Source organism: Oncorhynchus mykiss, chromosome 30, assembly GCF_057628025.1.
Source record: "Oncorhynchus mykiss isolate SJ-2025 chromosome 30, ASM5762802v1, whole genome shotgun sequence".
Taxonomy (NCBI): Eukaryota; Metazoa; Chordata; class Actinopteri; order Salmoniformes; family Salmonidae; genus Oncorhynchus; species Oncorhynchus mykiss.
In genome coordinates, this window is record NC_143051.1 from 22,035,001 (window position 1) to 22,043,528 (window position 8,528).

The following is an 8,528-nucleotide window of genomic DNA, read 5'->3' on the forward strand; positions in this document are numbered from 1 at the left end:
AGGATAATGCCTGAATGCTACTCTCTCTATGACTCAGCCAGTGGATTGTGCAGTGTGTGTGTGTGTGTGTGTGTGTGTGTTTTAAATTTAACAAATTTATTTCACCTTTATTTAACCAGGTAGGCCAGTTGAGAACAAGTTCTCATTTACAACTGTGACCTGGCCAAGATAAAGCAAAGCGACAAAAACAATAACACAGAGTTACACATGGGATAAACAAACGTACAGTCAATAACACAATAGAAAAATGTGTATACAGTGTGAGCAAATGAAGTAAGGCAATAAATAGGCCAATAGTGGCGAAGTAAATTACAATTTATCAATTTACACTGGAGTGATAAATGTGCAGATGAGAATGTGCAAGTAGAAATACTGTTGTGCAAAAGACCAGAAAAACAAAAACAAATATGGGGATGAGGTAGGTAGTTGGTTGGATGGGCTATTTACAGATGGGCTGTGTACAGCTGCTCTGACAGCTGATGCTTAAAGTTAGTGAGGGAGATATAAGTCTCCAACTTCAGTGATTTTTGCAATTTGTTCCAGTCATTGGCAGCAGAGAACTGGAAGGAAAGGCGGCCTAAAAAGGTTTGGGGGTGGGGGGTGACCAGTGAAATATACCTGCTGGAGGGCGTGCTATGGGTGGTTGTTGCTATGGTGACCAGTGAGCTTTGATAAAGCGGAGCTCCACCTAGCAAAGACTTATAGATGACCTGGAGCCAGTGGGTTAGGCGACAAATATGTAGCGAGGACCAGCCAACGAGTTCATACAGGTCGCAGTGGTGGGTAGTATGTGGGGCTTTGGTGGCAAAACGGATGGCACTGTGATAGACTGCATCCAGTTTGCTGAGTAGAGTGTTGGAGGCTATTTTGTAAATGACATCGCCAAAGTCAAGGATTGGTAGGATAGTCAGTTTTACGAGGGTATGTTTGGCAGCATGAGTGACGGAGGCTTTGTTGCGAAATAAGAAGCCGATTCTAGATTTATCTTTGGACTGGAGATGCTTAATGTGAGTCTGGAAGGAGAGTTTACAGTCTAGACAGACACCTAGGTATTTACAGTGCCTTGCGAAAGTATTCGCCCCCCTTGAACTTTGCGACCTTTTGCCACATTTCAGGCTTCAAACATAAAGATATAAAACTGTATTTTTTTGTGAAGAATCAACAACAAGTGGGACACAATCATGAAGTGGAACGACATTTATTGGATATTTCAAACTTTTTTAACAAATCAAAAACTGAAAAATTGGGCGTGCAAAATTATTCAGCCCCTTTACTTTCAGTGCAGCAAACTCTCTCCAGAAGTTCAGTGAGGATCTCTGAATGATCCAATGTTGACCTAAATGACTAATGATGATAAATACAATCCACCTGTGTGTAATCAAGTCTCCGTATAAATGCACCTGCACTGTGATAGTCTCAGAGGTCCGTTAAAAGCGCAGAGAGCATCATGAAGAACAAGGAACACACCAGGCAGGTCCGAGATACTGTTGTGAAGAAGTTTAAAGCCGGATTTGGATACAAAAAGATTTCCCAAACTTTAAACATCCCAAGGAGCACTGTGCAAGTGATAATATTGAAATGGAAGGAGTATCAGACCACTGCAAATCTACCAAGACCTGGCCGTCCCTCTAAACTTTCAGCTCATACAAGGAGAAGACTGATCAGAGATGCAGCCAAGAGGCCCATGATCACTCTGGATGAACTGCAGAGATCTACAGCTGAGGTGGGAGACTCTGTCCATAGGACAACAATCAGTCGTATATTGCACAAATCTGGCCTTTATGGAAGAGTGGAAAGAAGAAAGCCATTTCTTAAAGATATCCATAAAAAGTGTTGTTTAAAGTTTGCCACAAGCCACCTGGGAGACACACCAAAAATGTGGAAGAAGGTGCTCTGGTCAGATGAAACCAAAATTGAACTTTTTGGCAACAATGCAAAACGTTATGTTTGGCGTAAAAGCAACACAGCTGAACACACCATCCCCACTGTCAAACATGGTGGTGGCAGCATCATGGTTTGGGCCTGCTTTTCTTCAGCAGGGACAGGGAAGATGGTTAAAATTGATGGGAAGATGGATGGAGCCAAATACAGGACCATTCTGGAAGAAAACCTGATGGAGTCTGCAAAAGACCTGAGACTGGGACGGAGATTTGTCTTCCAACAAGACAATGATCCAAAACATAAAGCAAAATCTACAATGGAATGGTTCAAAAATAAACATATCCAGGTGTTAGAATGGCCAAGTCAAAGTCCAGACCTGAATCCAATCGAGAATCTGTGGAAAGAACTGAAAACTGCTGTTCACAAATGCTCTCCATCCAACCTCACTGAGCTCGAGCTGTTTTGCAAGGAGGAATGGGAAAAAATGTCAGTCTCTCGATGTGCAAAGCTGATAGAGACATACCCCAAGCGACTTACAGCTGTAATCGCAGCAAAAGGTGGCGCTACAAAGTATTAACTTAAGGGGGCTGAATAATTTTGCACGCCCAATTTTTCAGTTTTTGATTTGTTAAAAAAGTTTGAAATATCCAATAAATGTAGTTCCACTTCATGATTGTGTTGATTCTTCACAAAAAAATACAGTTTTAGTATCTTTATGTTTGAAGCCTGAAATGTGGCAAAAGGTCGCAAAGTTCAAGGGGGCCGAATAGTTTCGCAAGGCACTGTATAAGTCAGAACCGTCCAGAGTAGTGATGCTAGTCGGGCAGGCGGGTGCGGGCAGCGGTCGTTTGAAGAGCATGCATTTCGTTTTACTTGCATTTAAGAGCAGTTGGAGGCAACGGAAGGAGTGTTTTATGGCGTTGAAGCTCGTTTGGAGTTGTGTGTGTGTATGTATGCACACACACATTTTCTAGCTGCCTCACGGTTTCAATTTCTCTTATCAGACCTCTCTCCCCCTTTTTTCTCCCCCCCTCTTTTCTCCTCTCCCTTCCAGCCCTCTTGCCATTCTCTCCTCTACAGATGGGTGTGAGATGGAGGGATGAGGGGTCAGGTATGGAGCATTGTGAGGAACAGATCTCTGTTGTCTTTTATGGGGGAGAAAGAGTTTGTTAATTAAAGTGAAATAGTCTGTAAAGTTTTTTTTTAGTTTGAGACAGTGATCACGTCAGGTATAGACAGACAGACAGACAGACAGACACACACACACACACACACACACACACACACACACACACACCGGGGATTTCTCAGCTATTCTGCAGAGAGAAAAGGGAAGATAAGGAAACGAGAGATGGGTGAGGGGGGATTAAGAGAGGGAGAGAGACAGTGAGTGACAAATAATGTTATATTTATTTAGATTCTAGTTTATTATCTATTTATTGATTCATTTTAGTTTAAATTGAATCAAATAAAGCAATTATTCAATTGTGTATAAATTGTGAATAACAATAAAGATATTAGTGATTTTTGAGGTCGGTTCAGTGTCGTTTAGATTATAAAAACATAATCACGGTTTTCTATTGCTATTTTTATTGCCACTAAATGTACCATGCATTATGTGAGTTGAATGCTGGAACAACACAGAATAAAACAATTAATACAAGTCCAATGATGGTAGCGACAGCCCAGTACTGCTTATCACTTATTAACCATTATTTATTCACATTACTTCAATGCAATATTTGTATTATTTGTTGACTATCGTTTCATTACAAGTCATCATCTCATTTCTATAGAGCTGCTGCCTGGGCTGTCTGACACAATCACTACTTATTTATTTTGAAAAATGACTAAAGACATAGTTTTATGATTACTGAATACCAATTACCAACGTAGATCCTGTATTTTCAGGTAGAGATACCTCATTAAGCAGTTGCTTTCCATCCCTCTCGATCGTGTGTTTTTCTGTCTCTTCTCTCAGTCTCTGCCTGCGCCATAGAGATAGATAGAGGACTCATCTATATATATGTGCAATTATATCATTTGTGACAGCATGGGCAGCACCATTGAGGCTAAAACCCTAAGGAATCCCCACCCAGTTGACTACTTTGACTACTTTAAAATGATGGAAGGATGGAGGAAGCCCTCAATGGAGCAGCCCATTCTAAAATGGCCTTTTGGCCACTAATGGCCTAAATGGTCTGTACTGCACAGACTGGACAAGTAGGTGCGCAATGGATTATGGTCATTGTAGTTAATTACCACGTTTTCTGCGCTAAACTATGTTGTATATTGGCCTGTTGGAAACTACAAAACCCTACTACATCGCACAGTTCGGGCATGATCTGATTTATCTCTAGTGAAACTGGGCATTGATCTCACAAAAAAATAATAATAAAATGGATTTCGGTGAATTAGTTGTTTAAAAAAACAAACAACCAACATTGTGGTTAATTGTTCAGCACTAAAAGAAACAGAGTGACAGAAAGATAGAGAGGAGTGAGAGGCAGAAGGAGAGAAAGAAAGAGAGGAATGTCAGTACTGTAATAGTGAGCCATAATCAGCCTCATGTGTGGAGCTCTGCATGCCAGCTGACCCCTAACACAGCATGCATAAGTAAACACACAACACACACGCATGTATGCATGCTCACACGCACACACGCACACACGCACACACACACACACACACACACACACACACACACACACACACACACACACACACACACACACACACACACACACACACACACACACACACACACACACACACACACACACACACACACACACACACACACACAGAGCATGAAATGCTAGCTATGTTAAGCCCCACAGCAAGAGAGAGAGCTGGGTGTTGTCATAGGCCACATCAACAGCGAGGAATGCGTGTGTGTGTGTGTCAGTAAAACTCTTCAGTCAAATCATTCATCACATATTAACTATTAACACCCTCTTCCTTTCTTCCTTCTCCCTCACTTTTCTTTTTCTCTCTTCCTTTAAACCCCTTTCCTCCTTGCTCCTTCCTTCTCCCTCACCCCTCTTCCTCCCCTTTTCCCCACTCCATCTCAAACATCTGACCATCTCATGGAGAGAAAGATGGAAGCAAAGCGTCTAGACTTTATGAGCATGCAGAATTAAGTGGTTGTTATGTGGGTCAGTGAAGGTGTGTGTGTGATGTCTTAACTTGATTGGAGGCCACAGTTCAGCCTCAAACTCAACTTACCACTTAACCAACCTTTTTTTTAACCACACCCACATGCAATATGCACACGCATGTACACACACGCATGTACACACACACACCGTGGTCTACCCCCTCAGGCTCTCTAACAATGTCTAGATAAGACCCAAAGATCAACCTCTGTGTTGGTTCAGGGAGGTAGAATGTCACACGCCAAGGAACACTTCACCACTTTTCAACTTCATATTCATCATCTCCAGCATCACCCCAACATCAACATATGTGAAAATTGCGTGTCTCTATGTTTTGCAGTAAAAAAAAAGACAGAGGAAGATGTGTTTCCAATTACATCACTGGTGTGCGTCGTGAGATTTTAACCAATTATGAATAGGCATTGCCCACTCATTTTCTACTAATTGCCTACTAATGGTCTACTAATTGGCTGATGATGTAATTGGAAACACTTACCTTCCTCTTCTTTTTACTACAAAACATAGAAACGCGTCATTTTCACAGATGTTGATGTTGGGGTGGTGCTGGGGATGATGAGTATGATGTTAAAACATTTGGACATTTCCTTTTAAAGGTATTTGTTTAATTAGTCCATTGTTGACATACATGTAGTCCCAAAATAGAAAATACAGAAATCCTCCCTCATATGATGCATCTTGTTTTAGTTTAGTTTAGTTCGTTTATTTTAATTCATTTGACCATTATAAAACAAAGAAAACTTGAAATGCCGCCTCCCGAGTGGTGCAGTGGTCTAAGGCATGTTAACTGTGCCACTAGAGATTCTGGGTTCGAGTCCAGTCTCTGTCGCAGCCAGCCGTGACTGGGAGACCCATGGGGTGGCGCACAATTGGCCCAGCGTCGTCCAGGTTAGGGGAGGGTTTGGCCGGGAGGGATGTCCTTCGTCCCATCGCGCACTAGCGACTCCTGTGGCAGGCCGGATGCAGTGCACACTGACACGGTCGCCAGGTGTATGGTATTTCCTCCGACACATTGGTGCGGCTGGCTTCCGGGTTAAGGAATTGTGTCAAGAAGCAGTGCGACTTGGTTGGGTTGTGTTTCGGATGATGCACGGCTATCGACCTTCTACTCTCCCGAGTCCATACGGGAGTTTCAGCGATGAGACAAGACTGTAACTACTAATTGGATACCATGAAAAAGGGGGTGAAATGTTTTAAATGATAGTAATTTCAAAAAACTTCAAAAGCCATACATTCACATGAGTAAAATGATTGAGGATAACACACATATGCGCAGACCAGCTGGCTGGAGTGTTTACGGACATATTCAATCTCTCCCTATCCCAGTCTGTTGTCCCCACTTGCTTCAAGATGTCGACCATTGTTCCTGTACCCAAGAAAGCAAAGGATAACTGAACTAAATGACTACCGCACCACAGTACTCACTTCTGTCATCATGAAGTTCTTTGAGAGGCTAGTTAAGGATCATATCACCTCCACCTTACCTGACACCCTAGACCCACTTCAATTTGCTTACTGCCCCAATAGATCCACAGACGATGCAATCACCATCGCACTGCACACTGCCCTATTCCATCTGGACAAGAGGAATACCTATGCCAGAATGCTGTTCATGGATTATAGCTCAGCCTTCAACACCATAGTACCCTCCAAGATCATCATTAAGCTTGGGGCCCTGGGTCTGAACCCCGTCCTGTGCAATTGGGTCCTGGACTTCCTGACGGGCCGCCTCCAGGTGGTGAAGGTAGGAAACAACTCTTCCACTTCACTGATCCTCAACACTAGGGCCCCACAGGGGTGCGTGCTCAGCCCCCTCCTGTACTCCCTGTCACCCATGACTGCGTGGCCATGCACGCCTCCAACTCAATCATCACGTTTGCAGACGACAACAGTGGTAGGCCTGATTACCAACAATGACGAGAACGCCTACAGGGAGGAAGTGAGGGCCCTGGTGGGGTGGTGGCAGGAAAATAACCTCTCCCTCAACGTCAACAAAATGAAGGAGCTGATCGCGGACTTCAGGAAACACAGAGGGAGCACGCCCATATCCACATCGACGGGACCGCAGTAGAGAAGGTGGAAAGCTTCAAGTTCCTCGGCATACACATCATTGACGATCTGAAATGGTCCACCCACACAGACAGTGTGGTGGAGAAGGCTCAACAGCGCCTCTTCAACCTCAGGAGGCTGAAGAAATTTGGCTTGGCCCCTAAGACCCTCAGAGACTAAAAAACAGCTTCTATCTCAAGGCCATCTGACTGCTACCACCCAGCTACTCAACCCTGCACCTTAGAGGCTGCTGCCCTACATGCATATACATGGAATCACTTTACACTTTAATAATGGAAAACTAGTCACATTCAAATGGGCACAGAAGACATCAAACAGTTTTTTGCTTTATTTTTAAAACTGCACAGAGAGGACGTCCTTTTTATGGGAAGACACAACTCTTCCACTCTGAGGCTCCAAGTATAAAATAAAGTACCTTTCCCAGCATTACTCCTGAACCTGAAAACACACATTAGCAAGACCTGATCTGGTGCTGTGGCTGTGTGCATCCCTAACATGGGGAAAGTAATCACTCAGATATCTGGGCTCAGAACCATAAAAAGTCCTGTAAATCAAACCCAGTTTAATCTGGAACACCCTAACCTCAACAGGCAGTCAATTGAGTTCCTGAAAGCAGCTCTTGCCTATGTGAGCACATGGACTCACCTTCAATACTACCCTGATCAGCTTATTCTGAGCTATCTGGAGCTTCCCCTTCAGAATAATAGATATGCTCCCAAACCAGGAAGTAATAGAGTAGTCAAACTGGCATTGAATGAGGGCAGTGGCTAACACTCTCATGGAGTTCTTATCAAGCAGCTTGGAATTTCTTGCCCAAAACGTGGTCCTGGAATTAACCTTCCCTAGTACTTCAGTGGCCATTCCCCCCCCCCCCCCCTCCCCCCAGGGCTTCCATCAAGGATGCATCCCAGGTAGCTAACAGAAGTTTAGTAGTCAGCACCTCACAGTCTAACTCCACTCTGATTTCAGAAGAACCACACAATTTAGGTCTGGACCCAGAAAGAAGTGCAGAGATAGCTTATTATCTCCAAGCCATTTGCTAATGTTATTAAACTCTCTGCTAAGTATGCTCTCCAACATAGTTTTACTTTTATGAGATACCAGAAGTGTAGAGTCATCTGCATAAAGGAAAAGACTGCAAGAACAAGGATCTTTCATATCGTTATATACAGTTAAAACAGTAGTGACCTTAGCACGCTCCCCTGTATCAATGGCCTTCTGTAGGCCAAGCAGTACCATTCCACAAAGATTGCCCACGTCAATTTCTTTCCTGATTAAGCCAGTCAAGTAAAGTAGACATGAATCAGTGGAAACCCCAACTGAAAATCATTCATTAGACTTTGTTTGTTGACATATTCATACATTTGCTCATGTACAACACTCTCCAGGATCTTTGATGTT